Source organism: Humulus lupulus, chromosome 4, assembly GCF_963169125.1.
Source record: "Humulus lupulus chromosome 4, drHumLupu1.1, whole genome shotgun sequence".
In the NCBI taxonomy this organism is placed as follows: domain Eukaryota; kingdom Viridiplantae; phylum Streptophyta; class Magnoliopsida; order Rosales; family Cannabaceae; genus Humulus; species Humulus lupulus.
In genome coordinates, this window is record NC_084796.1 from 34,698,897 (window position 1) to 34,716,821 (window position 17,925).

The 17,925-nt window shown below is 38.6% G+C and overlaps 1 pseudogene; it reads right to left on the reverse strand.

The window, feature by feature from the left end:
• Positions 1-9,323: 9,323 nt before the first annotated feature.
• Positions 9,324-9,939, reverse strand: LOC133832066 (uncharacterized; annotated as a pseudogene).
• Between the last annotated feature and the right edge of the window lie 7,986 nt (positions 9,940-17,925).

The window sequence follows — 17,925 nt, forward strand, 5'->3', positions numbered from 1 at the left end:
AACACATTTATTGACTATTAATGTGCCACTTACTGACCATGAATTGCCACTTGTCACCTCTGATTGTCACGCCATCGAACTGAAAGTTTGGGGATAAAATCTATTCACACATACATAAAATAATTGATCAAAATCAATTTCTTCTATTTCTACACAATTTCGAGAATTGCACAAATGCAATAATAAATTGTGCAACTTTAATTATCACATAATTGTACATTTATCCCGAAGAATAAATATTCTCTCAAATAGCCCATTCATAGTTTAACTCTTGTATCAACTCTTACCTTGATTAGTGTTGATAGAGTCTCCCTGGGGACCTATGAACCAATAATTCCAAGCTCCAATAAATAAAAGATTATTAACCAAAACTCTTTGATTCAATATTCATATTTATTAATCTCATAATTATTCCACTATAAATATGAGACTGAACTCTTGAGAATTAAAGACATATATTTACTGAGTATTTTATTGTAACCATAAAATGTCCATTGATATAATCATTACATACAAATGAATCCTCTATTGATGATTCATAATTTAGTGGGAATAAAATTGTCGTTTTACCCTTTTAATTATATCTTGATTCCTAATGTACCATTGACTTTACTAGTGAAGGTTAATTCATAATCTGATTATGAATTTGACGCCAATAACCTTTTCAGCTCCAAAAGCCTACCCAATAGGGAATCATCATTTAATCTATAAGAAGGTATAGATTCCATGTATGTTAAGCTATGTCCCCAGCCTTATATATCATTGAGTCCTGAAATAGTTCTTAGCTTGATCATTCTAACAAACCTTAATGCATGAATCAAAGGATCAAATGACATATTTAGGAGTTCATAGTACCTTCAGGGTTAAGATTAGTTTGTATATGATCATCAGTTGATGTAACGCCCTGGATAGCCAGGACCGCTACACTGTGTGTTTATAAAGTGCTAGACTTGCTAATCAAGTCATTTAATTAAAAACGTGTTATCGAAACTATAGAGGAACTAGGGTTAAAATGTTTTGGTCTCAAAAGTCGCATTTTCATTAAGTAACATTATCTGTTTACACGGGATCCCAAAAATATTAAGTTTAAGGACCGTTTACAAAAGTCATAAGGTTTGGATACAATAACAAGCCATATTAAGGCAAAACAGACAGTTAGGTAATCTATGTCCTGATCTACTCCTCGACCATGGCGATCGAACAACTGGCTATGTACATTCAACCCCACAGCCCTCCAACTCAGGATTGGTCCAGCTTGCCCTTGCCTTTACCTGCACCACGTAGCACCCGTGAGCCAAGGCCCAGCAAGAAAACACAACAACAGAGCATAAGCAATCAACAGACAAATCAATATCTCATATTGCATCACATAATCTCAACCATATAACCATTCAGTATAATCAAGTATTCCACATACTAAACATATCAACTCATATCATTTACAGTTCACAAACGATAACTAGGGCTAGCGCCCTCAGGCCGCTCCCTCCGTTATCCCACTGACTCTGGCCCGCTTAAACCGCAGTGAATATTAAGCTGTCCTCGGCTACCAGTGGCCAAGCCGCGCCCTGTGCATAAATATAGTGTACGGCGCCCTTAGGCCGCTTTTACATGTCCCATGGAATAATACAATCATTGACACGATAAAAATATCGGGAGCACTTAGTCCCATCACAAACATATAACCGGGTGCAGTTTCCTTACCTTTCAATTCACTAGCTTTGATCCCTCGACTCCTTGAGCACGATCCCCCTCGAGCCCTAGCGCTCACCTAAACACAATCATAGGCCAAAGTCATCATCAATCCTCAAGTCCAAAACCTAGCCTTGGGGCTAACCCTGAGCCCCCGGGAAGTCCTAGTTCCACCAAACAAGGTGGTGGAACAAAACCCCAAACCCTTGGTCAAAAACCCTTGCAAATAACCCTAAAATCCTCTTCAGAATGCAGGGTAGCGCTACAACGCTCATGGGAGCGCGCTACAGCGCTACAAATAGAAGCAAAATCCCCTCAGGAAGCTTGACCTAGCACTACAGTACCCAAAGGCTAGCGCTGTAGCGCTAGTCACAGGCAGGCTAACACCAGTTTTTCCCTCCTGCGATTTCCTCGAGCCAACCTCAACCAAAACTCCTCCAAATCTTTCCCAAACTCAAAAACAACCTTATGAATATACTCCACTCATCCCAAGCACCCCAAATACCTAGAACTCAAGCACATGCATCCCCAAACTCAAAATTCATCATAGCCACGTCTAGACAATGAATCTTAGCAGAAACCAGTTGAACATCAAAGTTAGAGCTTAGAATTTATACCTTTAATGGGATTTCGACCACAAGTTGCCTCTAGACTTCCTTGGCTTACTCCTCCTCAGCCTTAGGCCTGAATTCCCTAAAGTTTCAATCCAATTCAACTTAAACACCATAGTTTAAAAACCAAAAACAGAAACTGATGAACTCTAAAGTCTTACCTCAAGTGTTAGTGACCTCTTGCTAAACCTCTGCCAATTCCTCAACCCTAGCTTAGGATCCTTGATGTTCAGTCTATCCCAGCTCTCCTCTGAGATTTTCTCCAGAAATCCTCAAGAAATTGATGAAGGAAGCTTAAACCGACCTTAGAAAACTCTCTCTGTTTTTCTCCCTTTCTTTTTCCTTCCTTTTTCTTCTTTTCTCTCTTTCAGACTTCTACATTTCTCTACACTTCCCACTAACATAAAGTCTTAGTAATTCCATCCTTAGAAAGCCAAATGACCCTAATGCCCTCCCCTTTATTCCTAACCCTTTAATCCATTTAAGGGCATTCTAGTCATTTTACCCAATTCCCGCTAACCTAATTAATCACCAATAATATTCCTCAATGTCAAGATAGACTCCAGTACACTCACTAAGTTCCCATTTATACCCTTAAGCTCACCCCGAGCCGGGTATAAATCCCCGCCATGACTTTTTCGCTACTTTGCTCACTAGGATCGTCTCAAGTCGCAGATCACAGACATGACCACATAATAATGTGGTCTCGACAATTATCACATATATCAATACAGTTATGCCCATAATGGCCAAAATTACGATTATGCCCTTCTAATCTAATCAGGGCCTATATGCATACTAATACACATAGTCATGCATCTCAGATATTCAAATAGTCATATAACATGCTTTAAATCATAATCATTAAAATCACGCATAATTCCCATTGTGCCCTCCAGGCATACTAATCAAGGCCCTTAAGCCTTATTAGCAAATTTGGGTCGTTACAACTATCCCCTCCTAATGAGAATTTCGTACTCGAAATTTACCTGAACAACTCGGGATACTGATCCCGTATCGCTGTCTCAAGCTCCCAGGTCGCCTCCTCGACCTTACTATTCCTCCACAACACTTTAACTAGAGGAATCGTCTTATTCCACAATACTTTATCTTTTCGATCCAAGATTTGGACTGGTTGCTCCTCATAAGCCAAATCTGTCTGTAACTCCAAGTCTTCATACCTTAACACATGAGTCACATCTGAGACATACTTCCGAAGCACAGAGACATGGAACACGTCATGAACTCCAGACAACGATGGTGGCAAGGCCAACCAGTACGCCACCTGTCCAACCCTTTCCAGAATCTCGAACGGTCCAATGAATCTAGGGCTTAGCTTGCCCTTCTTGTCAAACCTCCTCAACCCTCACAGAGGTGAAACTCGAAGAAAGACGTGTTCACCAATCTGAAACTCCACGTGCCTACGCTTAGGATCAGCGTAACTCTTCTGCCTACTCTGAGACGTGAGCATTCTAGCCCGGATCTTCTCTATGGCCTCACTTGTCTTCTGCAACATATCTGGCCCCAAATATCTCCTCTCACCCATCTCATCCCAATGAATGGGTGATCTACACTTCCTTCCATATAACATCTCATAGGGAGCCACTCCAATCGTTGACTGATAACTATTGTTGTACGAGAATTCGATCAACGGAAGGTACTTACTCCATGAACCCTCAAAATCAATCACACATGCTCTGAGCATATCCTCCAACACTTGGATCGTCCTCTCAGACTCTCCATCAGTCTGAGGATGAAAGGTTGTACTGAACTTCAACTGAGTCCCCAAAGCTTTCTGCAAACCACCCCAAAACGTGGAAGTGAAAATAGGATCCCGGTCTGACACTATAGACTTAGGAACCCCATGGAGATGTACGATCTCCCTCACATACAACTCAGCATACTGATCCACAGTATACGTCGACTTCACTGGAAGGAAATGGGCTGACCTGGTGTATCTATCCACTATCACCCACACCGAGTCATGAAGTCCTACTGTCTTGGGTAATCCTCCCACAAAATCCATGGTAATGTCCTCCCATTTCCAATTAGAAATACCCAAAGGCTGAAGCAACCCTGCTGGTCGATGATTCTCAGCTTTCACCTGCTGACAGGTTAAGCATCTGGCAACGTACTCTACCACATCCTTCTTCATCCTAGGTCACCAATACAAAGTTCGTAGATCCTGATACATCTTCGTGGTACCCGGATGAAGTGAGTACGACATCTTATGAGACTCATCTAGTATCTCTCGTCTGATCCCCTCATCTGCTGTAACACAAATCTGCCCCTGATACCAAAGTAAACCAACCTCAGAAACAGAATAGTCCTTAGCTACTCCCGCTAAGACATCCTCTCTAACCCTCTGTAACTGAGCATCTGCCAACTGCCCTTCTCTGATCCGTTCTAGCAGGGTCGACTGCAGAGTAATATTAGCCAACCGGCCTACCACCAACTCTATCCCTACTCGAACCATCTCATCAGCTAACTTCCTTAAGATCTGAACAGAGCTATACAGCTGACCTGGACCTCTCCGGCTCAATGCATCTGCCACCACATTGGCTTTTCCCAGATGGTAAAGAATATCACAATCATAATCCTTTACCAACTCTAGCCAACGCCTCTGTCTCATGTTCAGGTTCTTATGTGTAAAGAAATACTTTAGGCTCTTATGGTCAGTATATACCTCGCACTTCTCCCCATACAAATAATGCCACCAAATCTTTAGTGCAAAAACCACTGCTGCCAGCTCCAAATCATGGGTAGGATACCGCTGCTCATACTCCTTCAACTGTCGTGATGCATAAGCTATAACCTATTCATTATGCATCAACACACAGTCTAAGCCCAACCTTGATGCATCACAGTAGACAACAAACTTCCCTTCCCCCGAAGGAAGACTCAACACTGGCGCTGTAATAAGTCGTCGCTTCAACTCCTGGAAACTGTCTTCACACCTGTCTGACCAGATAAACTTCAGATTCTTCCTTGTCAATTCTATCATTGGTGCTGCTATCTTCGAAAACCCCTCTACAAATTGTCTGTAGTAACCTGCCAGACCAAGATGCATTGAGTCGAAGTCACTGTTATATCCCATCACCATTGAAAGACCCACAAAGAACTAATCTATTTTATTTTTATTTTTATGGTTTAATTATTCAAAATAAAAATCAAATACCATGATTTTTATGTTTTACATGTTCTAATCTTGTAGATCTTGAAAAAATATCAAAATTTAAAATAACAATAATCTGAAACAGACATTTGAGTGAAAATTTGTGAACCTTCAAAGTTTTCGTCAAATTTCACCACAGAACATCAATATTGCATCGTTTTTGCCAAAAATTAAGCTTTCATGATTGCCTCGCAATCAAGAAAACTTTTTTTTTTGTTTGCCAAAACGATGTTTTTTTGATGAAAAATCGATGCTATTTCGATACTCATGCGATGCAATCACGAAAACTTGATTTTTGGCCAAAACGATGCTTTTGCGATGCAATATGGGTGTTCTGCTCTGAAATTTGATGAAAAACTTTGGAGGTTCATATCTTTTCACTCAAATGTCCATTTCAAATGATGTTTTTTTTTATTTTGGTATTTTTTTTTACTTCTGGAACATGTAAAACATAAAAATCATGGTATTTGGTTTTGATATTGAATCATTAAAACATAAAAATAAAAATAAACTAGATTAGTTCTTGGTGGGGTTCTTCAATGGTGATGGGAGGTAACGATGGCAATGGTGAGGAAGACGTTAAGGATAGTGGTGGCATGCCGCTATAGGGAGGTGGTGGTGGTGGTGGTGGTGCCATTGTGGTAGAGAAACGGAGAGGGGTTGAGATAGCTTGAGAGAGATAGAGAGAATGTTGGTAATGAGAGGGGGTAATTGTGTCCAAATTTACAAAATGTCATATTTTTTTTTATAGTAAATTATGGAGGCCTTTTTTAAAATTAACCCATATTATGCTGAAATTTCCCTAATAATTGTAGAGGTCTCTACTCTTCAAGACCATTTTTAGCTTTCAAATGGTATATATAAGCAGTAATTACTCTTAAGTGTTAGTTGGCTTATTCATGTTTCTTTTTGGAATATGTTTTGTTTGTCAAAGGCGACCCACTTTATTCACGTTTTGGTGCTACAATGGTTTAATACTTGTTGACTGTGAATTTCCTTGATGTTCACTTCTCTTTAAATACTTATGAATGATTAAATGGTGAAATCATATTCATTACATTATAACATAGAACAAAATTTTTCTAATCACATTTTTACCATTATTTTTGCCTTCAGGACTCATCGATGAGAACAATGAGTGATGCTCTGGTGATTTTGCTAGTACTTAAACATCATTTAAACAAACAAAAAATTAAACTTGGATGAAGTAGGTCAGCAAGGGCAGACGAACTCCCAGGTAGGGAAGATGGCTTGGACAATAAATCCATCTTCGCTTACTCATGGGCACAGACATTGCCCTCCCTCCCCAAGTGATTAAAATCTCCAAAATCCCTTTGACTAAAAGTAATATCTTTAAATGTCCGTTATTTTACTATGTTGACTTGTAATTCATTGTTGCTTGACAGGGTATTGCAATTTGTTCTTGATTCAAATAACCATCCCCATCCATTACTGGCTTTGGAAACTACTATCAAAGAGGGATATCTCCATAGAAAATAGAATTTTAGGACAACCCTATTTTATATAGAGCTAAATACACTAAAGCAAAGACCATATTGGAATGAAACAAGTAAACATAGTTCAGATTGCAGTCTAAACTCCAAAATTTGGCTCAAACCAAGGTTTTTCACTCGAACTATTATTCCTTTATATTCTTTTATCAACGGACATTGAGAATTCATTCACCTCACAAAAACTTAGCTTTGAAAGATTAACATGTTTAGCTTCGTAACTTAAAAAAAATTGTTTTAAGTGTTTAAAAATAGAAAATTGTTTTTTGAAATCAATAAAGAGTTTTTGGCCATATTTTTTAGAAACAATTTTTAGAAAACTGAGTTAAAAAACAAAAAATAAAACAGAAAACATCAAAATGATCTCAAAATTCTCATAAAACTCTATTGAAAAAAGAAGAGAGAGTTCTCTCTCTCCGTAACAATGGAGCTGGAGCTCCTCCTCTTGCAATTCTCGTCTCTCAAAGCTACACTCTAATCAGGTTTGTTTCTTCTTCTACTTCTTCTTCTTTGCCCTCCCTAATCTTCTTCTTCTTCTTCTTCTTCCACTTCCACTGCTTTTGTGCCCTAAAAACTATTGTACAACACTTCTAGCATTATGTTGTTACTCATAACTGACCCTAGATTTCTAATTGTTCAATTTGTTTCCACAATTCATGCAGTAACTAATTTATGACTTGCCCTTTAGATTTTCTTCATTTATTTTGATTAAGTTTTAAAATTACAATGAGCTTAGTGGGGGTCAAAGTCATAATTCAAAAGAGAAAACAAGTTGATCAGTAAGGTTGGTTCACTCTGATTCATTACTTTTCAAGTTTTAATTTTCTATGGCTTCTTTTGGTTTCACTTGTGGTGTGTGATAGCTAGATTTTGGTTGCGTATATTTTTGTTTCTTCTATTTGTGTGAGAAAAGCTTTAGATTAAGCTCACCGTGTCTTGATTTTATAAACTGCTGTTGGTTTTTTTTTTCTTTGTTTGGTTAATGAATTGTTTTGTTTGATTGGCTATGTTGGATTGTTAGTTGGTTTAATTTGTTGCAACAACTAGATAGGAGTGTCTCAACTTGTTTACAACAACACCAATAGAATAAAGTACCACAATAAGTGCTCATCCATATATTCATCATCAAGCTATTAATTGGAGTGTCTCTGATTGTGAGACATATTATACTTATACTTTCACAAAATTTAGAGCCATGTGTAACTCGAGCAGATGAGAATGAGATTATTAAAATCAAAGGAGTAGTGGTATTTCATGATAAAGGTCTTCAGTTGTTTGATTATAGTATAAGTCTCAATCGCACATTGGCTTTGCAAGGATTACACAAATGGTTTTTTGACTATATGTTTCCTGTGCTCACCCTTTTGTTTTTGGTATTCTTTTGCATGATTTTTTTTTTCTTTCGTTTCCTCTGTATTCAATTTATTCTTTATAGTGCTTCTATCATATTATTTTAGGAAAAAATTCTAGCTCTGCACTTAAAGGTAGAGACCCTAATTTGCAAATTAGCTGCAATTAAATTGATATTGGCTTTAGATTCGTAATAGCTTTGCACATATTGTATTGATTAGATTAGTTATAGCTATAGTAATACCAATTTCCTCTCATTAACATTCATTTTCCAATAACTTCATGGGGACCCACCTTCTGATATTGCTTCCTTAGAATTTGCACCATCTCACATCCCACAAACTCTGAATCCTTTGATAAATGTTTTTTTATGCTGGTCTATGTTTGGTCAACGTTTGTATTTGAGTTTGATCAATATAGGATTTAGATTAAATCTATAGGTATTAATTGGTGAATAATAGGCAATTTATTTTTTTAGTGGTGAAAAAGAGATAAGACAAGTTTCTTATCCCCTTAACTCCAACATACTTTCATAAAACAGGGAAGAGACTTGGGCACCTTTTCTTTCTTGTTGAAATTTAGAGTTGATAAGCACTTTTTTGGTTTACATCAAGTGCATATATATATATTCTTCGTAAACATTTTGATAACAAGCTTAGACCCATCCTATTATGGATTGTCAATCCTCTTGTAAAAAAGAAAATTTGTTTTAAAAAAACTTCTTGTTTTTCATCATCCAAACATGTTTTTGGTTTTTTGGTTTTTGAAAACTGTTTTTTAGAAAACATTAGCCAAAAATCATTACATCTTGAAAACTACAAAACATTGTTTTCTATTCTCATTTTTTAAAACACAATTTTAAAAATTGAAAATAGAAAGCAATGCCAAAGACCCTCTAAGAATTTCCCAAATCACAAAACTGGGGAATATCCATACAGGAAATACATACCAACTCACCAAACCTACTCCGTAGTGGCAATTCTTCTATCTCTCTATAATGGTAGATGCCTCTTCCTTGGTAACTATTGTTAATCAAAACAGGTACCTTGTTAACCAAATCTTTAGCTTCCTTCAAAGCGAGACTAGTAAAAGCCCCAACCTCTTTAATCACCTTACCTTTGAAATTGTGCCAAACTTCTCCAACTTCACATCGAATGTCATTTTTTCCACTTTCTTTTCTTCAGCCTTTGCCCCAGCAGCTGGCGCTCCTTATGCACCCAAATCCATCCCTTATGTTGATATCTTCTCCAGCTTTAGAAGAGTTAGCTTGAGAGTGTGAGCAGGAACGATTTGAGACCGTTCTTCGGGGGCTAATGCTACAATTCGTTCAACAATGTGGAGGATTTTTTTGAGGATGGCGGTCTAGGTTAGGACCATATGGATCATAAAATGCAGGGTATTTATACTTCTTAGGCTTGGCATTGGGATCCCTGGGAACAAAACCATGTTGCAAAGAACGATGCTGCAAATGCTCAGTTATTATGCGCAGAGTGGAACAAACAACAAATGATTTGGCAAGTGCAAAAATATACATAATATTAATGAATCCAGTGAAATCAATATGTTTTTTAACAGAAAATTGATTACTTGAGAAAGTCATGAATCTTCATATTTCAATAAAGCAGTTCCAACTTTATTCACACTTATTTGAATATAAATTGAACATTGTTGTACCCTAATCTTAGCACGAGGTCATTCACTCAGCTTGGGTACAGCTGGTAGATAATTACGTGGAAAAGTAGTCAAGTAGAATGTCTGATTATTATCTATACTGACAGCTCGAGGTTCGTAATGGTCAAACCTGGTGTTAGGCGTTCTGACTTTACCATGAACTACAAATAAGATAAGTCATCATAGCACTAGCTTGGGGTCGTATAGCTGTCAAAATGCAAGCCCGTGGAAGATACGCAGTTCGGGTGATTGAGATATAACGCATACTTCATACTAAAGGATCCCCAGAGATTCGGGATTTGTTTATACGCTTATTCATGACCATGCTGTCATATTTATTATCCAAGATAACAGGACATATTTACTTTGTGATCAAACATATCCCAATATAAATGGGAATTATTTGTATGGAATGTAGACATTATGTAAATGCATGATTGACTCACGCGGTTACCCAAACCTGTCCACGGAATTCCGTTATAAATATTGAGAATATTGGACAAGAAAGGGGAGGATTCTGTAATATTGAAACTCTGGCAGAATAGAGAAAGAAACAACAATAATATTGACTCGTGGATTGGGTAGAGTTTAACCACCCAACCACGTAAAATTTTTGTGTTCTTGAGTGAATTCTTGATATTTTTCATTACGGTTTACCATTAAGCACTAATCTTCCCTTGTTATTGCTTAATACACTGTGGGCTATGGCAGGGCTTGCTACCAAAAAAGAGGCTGAGACATTGAATGTGGTGCCAGTGGAGTTCTTGGAGAGCCCGAACATGACAGGAGAAGTGATAGAGGTCGGAATGATCGACATAAGGCCGATCTAGATGACTCCCATAATGGAATACCTAGCAACAGGAAAGTTATCTGACAATAGAAAAGATGCGAGAAAAGTACTTTATCAAGCTCAATGATATGTAATAGTAGATGGAACCTTATATCGGCATGGTCATTCATTGCCTCTCCTACGATGCGTTCTACCCGAGGAAGCCAAAACCATTTTATAAGAAATGCACGAAGGCTTTTGTGGAGATCATGCTAGGGGGCAAAACCTGGCAATGAAGATACTGCGGCCGGGCTAATTCTGGCCCACTTTAACGAAAGACTCGATCTCGTATGTTCAAAAGTGCGACAAATGCCAACATTTTTCCATGGTTTTCCAAGCTGCTCTGGTGAGCTAACGATGATTTCATCCCCATGGCCATTTGCGGTATGGGGAATCAACCTAATAAGCTCCCTATCAATGGGAAAGGGAGGAGTTTGTTATGCGATGGTGGCGATCGACTACTTCACAAAGTGGGTAGAAGCCGAGCCTCTGGCAACCATCACTTCAAAAAGAGTCCTGGACTTCGTGGTAAAGAATATCATATGTCGATTTGGGCTTCCTAAAAAGATCGTGTCAGACAATGGGACATAGTTCGATAGCGATCTCTTCACTGACTTCTGTGAAAAATATGGCATCACAAAGAGTTTATCGTTGGTAGCATATTCGCAAGCCAACGGGCAAGTCGAGGCTGTAAACAAAACACTTAAGGCCATCCTAAAGAAGAAGTTAGATGAAGCCAAAGGATTATGACCCAAACAGCTCCCGCAAGTACTATGGGCTTACCGAACTTCTCACAGGACCTCCACGGGGCATACTCCTTTTTCCCTAACATTTGGAAGCGATGTCGTACTTCAAATCAAAGCCATGGTAGGTACTCACAGGCAAAGGACATTTAATCAAGAACAAAAGGATGGACTACTTAATCCATCTCTCGATCTGATTGAAGAAAAACGAGAGGAGTCGCAGTTACAGCTCACCCATTATCAACAAAAGATCCCTCGCTATTTCAATTCAAAGATTAAGAGTTGTATACTAGGATTAGGCGACCTGGTTCTCCGAAAGATCTTTTTGGCGAATAAAGATCCCAAGGATGGTGTGTTAGGTCTGAACTGGGAAGGACCATACCAGATTGTGGAAGTCTTACGCGAGGGAATTTTTAAGATAGCTCGACTGAATGGAGAAGTAGTCCCACGGACTTGGAATGCTCTGCATTTAAAAAAATATTATCAATAGTACCACCACCAATGTAAGGCTTATTTATAAAAGCCATTTTTATTAAATAATAGATGGATTGTTAAATAATTATTTCTTTGTGTCGTTATTGCAAGCTCGTGTTCTTGTATTTGTAAAAGTAACCAGGAAAGTTTACGCATTCTGGTTACTTGGGTGGCACATAACCGAGGTTGGCAAAATTAAGCTTGCTCAGATAAAGGTCCGAAACATAGAAGCTTGTAAAAATTGATTATTGAACGACTTTTTAAAGCTTGAGTTTTCAATAAACCTAGCGTGAACTAAGTTTAAATAATTTGAAACCTTGGATGTAACCAGGTCCGAAACTTAGAAGTTTGGAAAAATTGATTATTCAATGGCTTTTTAAAGCTCGAGTTTTCAATAAACCAAGCACGAACTAAGTTTAAATCATTTGAAACCCTGGATGTAACCAGGTTCGAAACTTAGAAGTTTGGAAAAATTGATTATTCAACGGCTTTTTAAAGCTCGAGTTTTCATTAAACCTATTGCAAGCTAAGTTTAAATCATTAAAAACACTAAATATGACCAGGTTCAAGGCCTGATTCTTAACAGGTATGATAGAAATAAGCAAACAAAATCTTGGATATAACCAAGTTCAATAAGATCTAACTTGATCTAAAAATCAATTTCTAAAATTTTGAATGTACAAGAGTCTAAGGATTCGTAAGCATGAGAGGATAATAAAGGAAGGACAAATGGATCAAAAGTTAGATATATATTAAAAATAAGGCAAACAAATATATCGTCACATCGAGGAGAAATAACCTCGAACTGAGCTTGAAGGCAATTGTTTAATATCAAAAAACTGTTAGACAATTAGAAAGAAAATCATAAATAAAATTATTGGGCCTCATCAGCTCGCCCCGCAGAGGCGACCTCCTCAGCATCTCCCTCTATTGCTCCGAAGCCTCACCAGTTTCTGAAGGTTCTTGCAAGAACCGAGCCTTGAATTTAGCAAGGTATGGATCCCACAACCCGTGCTTCATAAAAGAGAAGTTCTTGTCCTAGTTGAAAGCCCAGCAGTGGTATAGAATCTCCTCCATGGCTGATGATGACACCTCCTTTTCCTCCTTGGCTTTAACTTCGGCCTTGAGTAGTTTCGCTTTTAGCTCACCAATCTTGACCTGAAGCTGTTCAACACAATGGTTCGCTTCTGCGGTCTGAGTTTGGGAGGCGGATAGTGCGGACTTTGTGGCCTTCTCTTTTTCTTGGGAATAGGTGAGAGCAGCCTTGGCAGCTTAGGCGGGCTGTTCACCTTCCTTGGCAGTGGCCAACTCAGCTTGGAACTCTTCATTTCTGGCCCTAGCACAAGTTATGTTGTGGTATTGGGTGAGGACGAACTACAAAATAGCAACAAGTAAAAAATATAAGATGAAGAACACAATAAAAAAATTTCATCACCATATGTGGGGGAAGAACTCACGGTGAGGTTCATTCCCATGGTAGACTCGAAGACATTGTCTAGGCTACGCTCCTCTATGGTTCTCAGGTCCCTCACACTATCTTTATAGGCATGGCCCACCATATGAGACACTGTCTAATAAATAAAACTGCAAAAGGCTTTAGGGATCCTCTCCAGGTCCTGAGGATCAACCTGTATTCGGACAGTGGGGGTATCGACCTATTTCACTTGAGGAGGAGGCATGAGTTAAGGTGGGGGAGGGGGAACCTGCCCAACGGTGATAGAGATCACCAGAGCTGACTCCCGAGTTGAGCTCGTCTCCTTACCCTTAGCAGGGGATTTTGAAGTATTCCCCATTGCAGGAGTGGTCTTCTTCGTCACCTTGTGCCTCTTCACAACGGGGCCCGCTCTAGGCTTTTTAGCCTGGAAAGCAATCTGTAGATCGGGAGCTCCTGCTTGTTCCATTTCTTCGCCTATAAAGAAAAAAGGGGGTTAATTCACAAAAATTGTCAAAAACATATATAAAGACAGAGGACATAAAGATCCTACCCTCCGAGCTGGGGGAGGAATCTATAATCACTAGCTCGGGTGTATACACCGGGTTAAGCATTGTGACCTCCGGCTCTGGGAGTAATGGAGAGGAGGGGGATCTAGGGGTACAATCTCTAAAATCCTAGGGGGTTCAGGTCCCTCCCTAGAACTAGATTCGTCTACATACTGCCTAGATCCAGGAGCAAATGCCCCTTGGAGCAGAGAGGGCCAAGTCCTAAGGTTGGTTCCATATTCTTTGAAAATAGATGACATAAAGTGCAGTGTATAATAAACAACAATGTTGCATTTAGGGTAGCTATGATCGTAGCACACCACCAAACGGTCCATGCATTGGAGGAGAGTAATGTTTAGGTCCGGATCGGTTGGTGGCGACTAACTAGCTGGTTGGGGTTGAAATATATTAACCTAATGCTAGCAGCAACCTAATCTAATTCCCTAAAAAGGTATGGGTTACCTTGACCAGAGGGGCTGGCTGTTGCCCCAGAAGCTGCTCGGTCAGGATCAGGTCTCTAGTCTACTTCGGGAGCCCACCTTTTTCTCACGAGAGGCACCTCATCCTCTTCCTCCTCGATGTCCTCGGTGGCTGGCAAGACCTCTTGAGATGAAGGAAGCTCGAGGATCACTAGAAGAGGAGCCCGGTTCCTCAAGACTAGTGTTTGACCCTCGCTGATCAACTTACAGGCCAGCATTGTGACGTCATTCATGACTTGGTGATAGTCCTTTTCACTGGGGGAAGTCTGGATAGCTTCTCATATTGACCCTCGAGGGTCACAGATTTTCCTGTCCTGGTGAATATGGCTGCGTGAAAAGAAAATTCAATCAAGACATGTACAAGAAAAATATTTTTAAGTAAAAGAAATAAAATTTCCCGAGCTGGATTTACAAAGATGGAAGACTTACAGGGTCGGTTGAAGTAACCATGTTCACAGTTCCTGAATCCATTCGACATAAAGAATAAATCTTTATAGTCATTTGGATGGCTGGGGAGCTCAATGATGGAGGCGGAGTTTGGAAACTGTGTGAGGTAGTAGAACCCGTCATTCTATCCCCACTGGTCGAGGCATGCCTTGAGGCAGAAGAAGTATAATATGTCTGTCAGGGTGGGATCCTCCCACTCATGTCTCAAGAACAGATATTTCAGCCCCACCAAAAGTCTTTATGAATTTGGGGGAGCTGAAAAGGAGCAAGTTTTACGTAGTTTAAAAAATCTACGAAATACTGCTCTAGGGTAAGGAAGGCCCCAACCTTTAGGTGCTCATCACTCCAAGCCGCGTAGTCGTCTTGGAAAGGGGCACAACTCCGTTCCCCTTCGAATGCAGGCTGGGCGAGGAGAGTCTCAGCTCCGATCTCTATGTTGTGGCTCAACATAATCTTATTAACTTTCCCGTGAGTTATGATCTTTGAGATGATGTGCTCGGCCTCGAAGAACGCATTGGGGTCAACCGAAGCGCTAAATGGGAGAGTCAGGGGTGACCTGCTTCCCTTTGTCCTTGCGTTGGGTAGATGAGCTCACTGATTTCTTCTTTAGGGGGGCCATCAGATCGCCTGACGACAAAGCGGCCTAGTTAGTAGGCGACCTAAGATGATCTATAACTATGTCGCGAGGGTACGAACGAAATGGGTTATTTTTGTTATACAAGCTAAAGTTAGCATTTACACAAACAGATTGTGCACAGAAAATAACACAGTGACTAACTAATAACTTTAGCTAACGATGGTGGCTTCTTGTACCGAGATCTTACATTTGATAAATTAAGAGGCAAAAAGCTTAACAGGGTAACTTGCTTAAAGAAAAATATAGCTCCCGGAGTTTCCAAAAAGAGTGTTTACAATCTTGAGCTAACGTCTGAGCTAAAATACCTATAGTGTCCCAGAATATTTACTTAGCTAGCTAGATAGTAGTAGTAGTTAGTATTAGTTAGTAGTATGTTAGATTTCGTGGATTTTGGTTTAAGCCCGGACTTAGTTGGAAACTCATAACAACAGTTATGGATTTTATAAGTTTAAGCTATAGTTTAAGAATATTAATTATAACATAAGGATTGATTAATATTATTGGATCTAGAAATATATTTATTATAACCTATGGTTTAGATAGAGCTAATAAGAGTGTGACACTTGTCATAATTATGATTATTAAGGAATTGAGTATTTTTTATGGATAGTTTTAATAAAAAAAAGATCTAGAAGCTCTAAAACCTTCCAATAGCTGTTAGGATCGTATTATGACTCAGTCAAAGCTATTTTTCCAATTCAAATTATGATGACAAAGTGAAAATACGTGTTTGATATATCAATGTATGCCGATATATCGCAACATAGGGGCCGATATATCGCCTACAGAAGATACAAAAAATACGTCGACTTTGCACGAATGATCAAACGAGGCTCGGGAATACAGGGGGAGGCGATATATCTGCTCAAAGTGTTTTTTTTTAAAGTTTGGTTTTTGAATTTTAAAAATAGCCTTAACCACTTAGACTTGCCTTTGAATGATTTTGATTGAGTTCTGGGCGTCAGTTGAACGAAAATTCAAATCTTTTTCATTTTATAATCATTTATTTATTCAAATTAAAAGGGGTTAGTTTCTCTCCTTGAAATCTATAAATAGGACCTAGTGCTCAACCATTTTCTTCATTCTTCAAGCATTTGATCAGAGCCTCCAAGGTGCTAGTGATACTATAGAGAGATACACTTGGGTTTTGGGTTAAAGCTTTATCATTCTAAGCTTTTATAAACACTTGGGAAGTGAGGCTTAGTTGATTTTGGTATTGAGGTATAGACCAACCCATAAGGTCAACCAAGGTATTTCTATTCCTTAAGTCCGGTTCCTTATGACTTTTGTTTTCTTTTATTCACATCCTAACTCTTGTTTATGATTCTTGATTAGGTATTTAAGTTCTTGAAACTTAAGGTTCTTCTTGGATGGTTTAGTATCCTTTTCATCTCTTTTTCTTTAGATTCTCACCATTTTTCACTGTTGGTTTATAGGAGTGTTCTAATCTTGTTCTTGTTCCCAAATATCCCTTCTTTTGGTAAGGAAAATAGGATTGATTTTATGTGCTTATATGTTATGATATGTTATGATATGCTTATGTTATGATATGTTTATTTTATGATATGTATATGTATAGTATGTCTTATGGACCTTGGGCATATGACTTGTTTAGATAACAAGCCCCAAGAATATGTTTTATAGTCCTTGGGCATATGACTTGTTTAGATAACAAGCCCCACAAATTTATGGGCATATGACTTGCTTAGCTAGCATGCCCCAAGAAGTATGATGGCCATTGTAGTACTATATGATATATGTTTTTTTGATAGTCATATGTTTTTATTGTATGTGATATAGTCTTATGCTTATAAACTATGATGTATGTTTTAGTAGATTTTCCTTGCTGGGCATTAGGCTCACTCCTTTATTTTTAGTGTGATGCAGGAAAATGATTATGGAGGCGGAAGGATTCTTGGTAGCTTGGCTTATGTGTTGAGGATGAATGGAATGAATGGACTGTGTGTCGATTGAGGATGACGTTATTTAGTCTTTTGAATTATGTTTCTTTTGTAATTCCGCATTTAGTTTTTTTAAACAATTGATTTAAAGTTATGTTTTATGTTTTAATAAGCAATGGGTACCCATACCATGTTTTACATCTTATTTTGTAATTTGCACAATATTTATTTTGGGGTTTTAATAAAGTTATGATTATTTCTTATGTATGTTTTCTCAAAAATAGTAGTTATGTCTAGTAGTTTTAATGGTCCAAGGTCTTAGAAATAGTTGGGTCACTACAATACCAAAGTAAAATCAACAAAAATATCAAAAGATTGTGTTGACGCGGTTTTTTGCCAACACGAGATTAAGAAATCCGATGAGA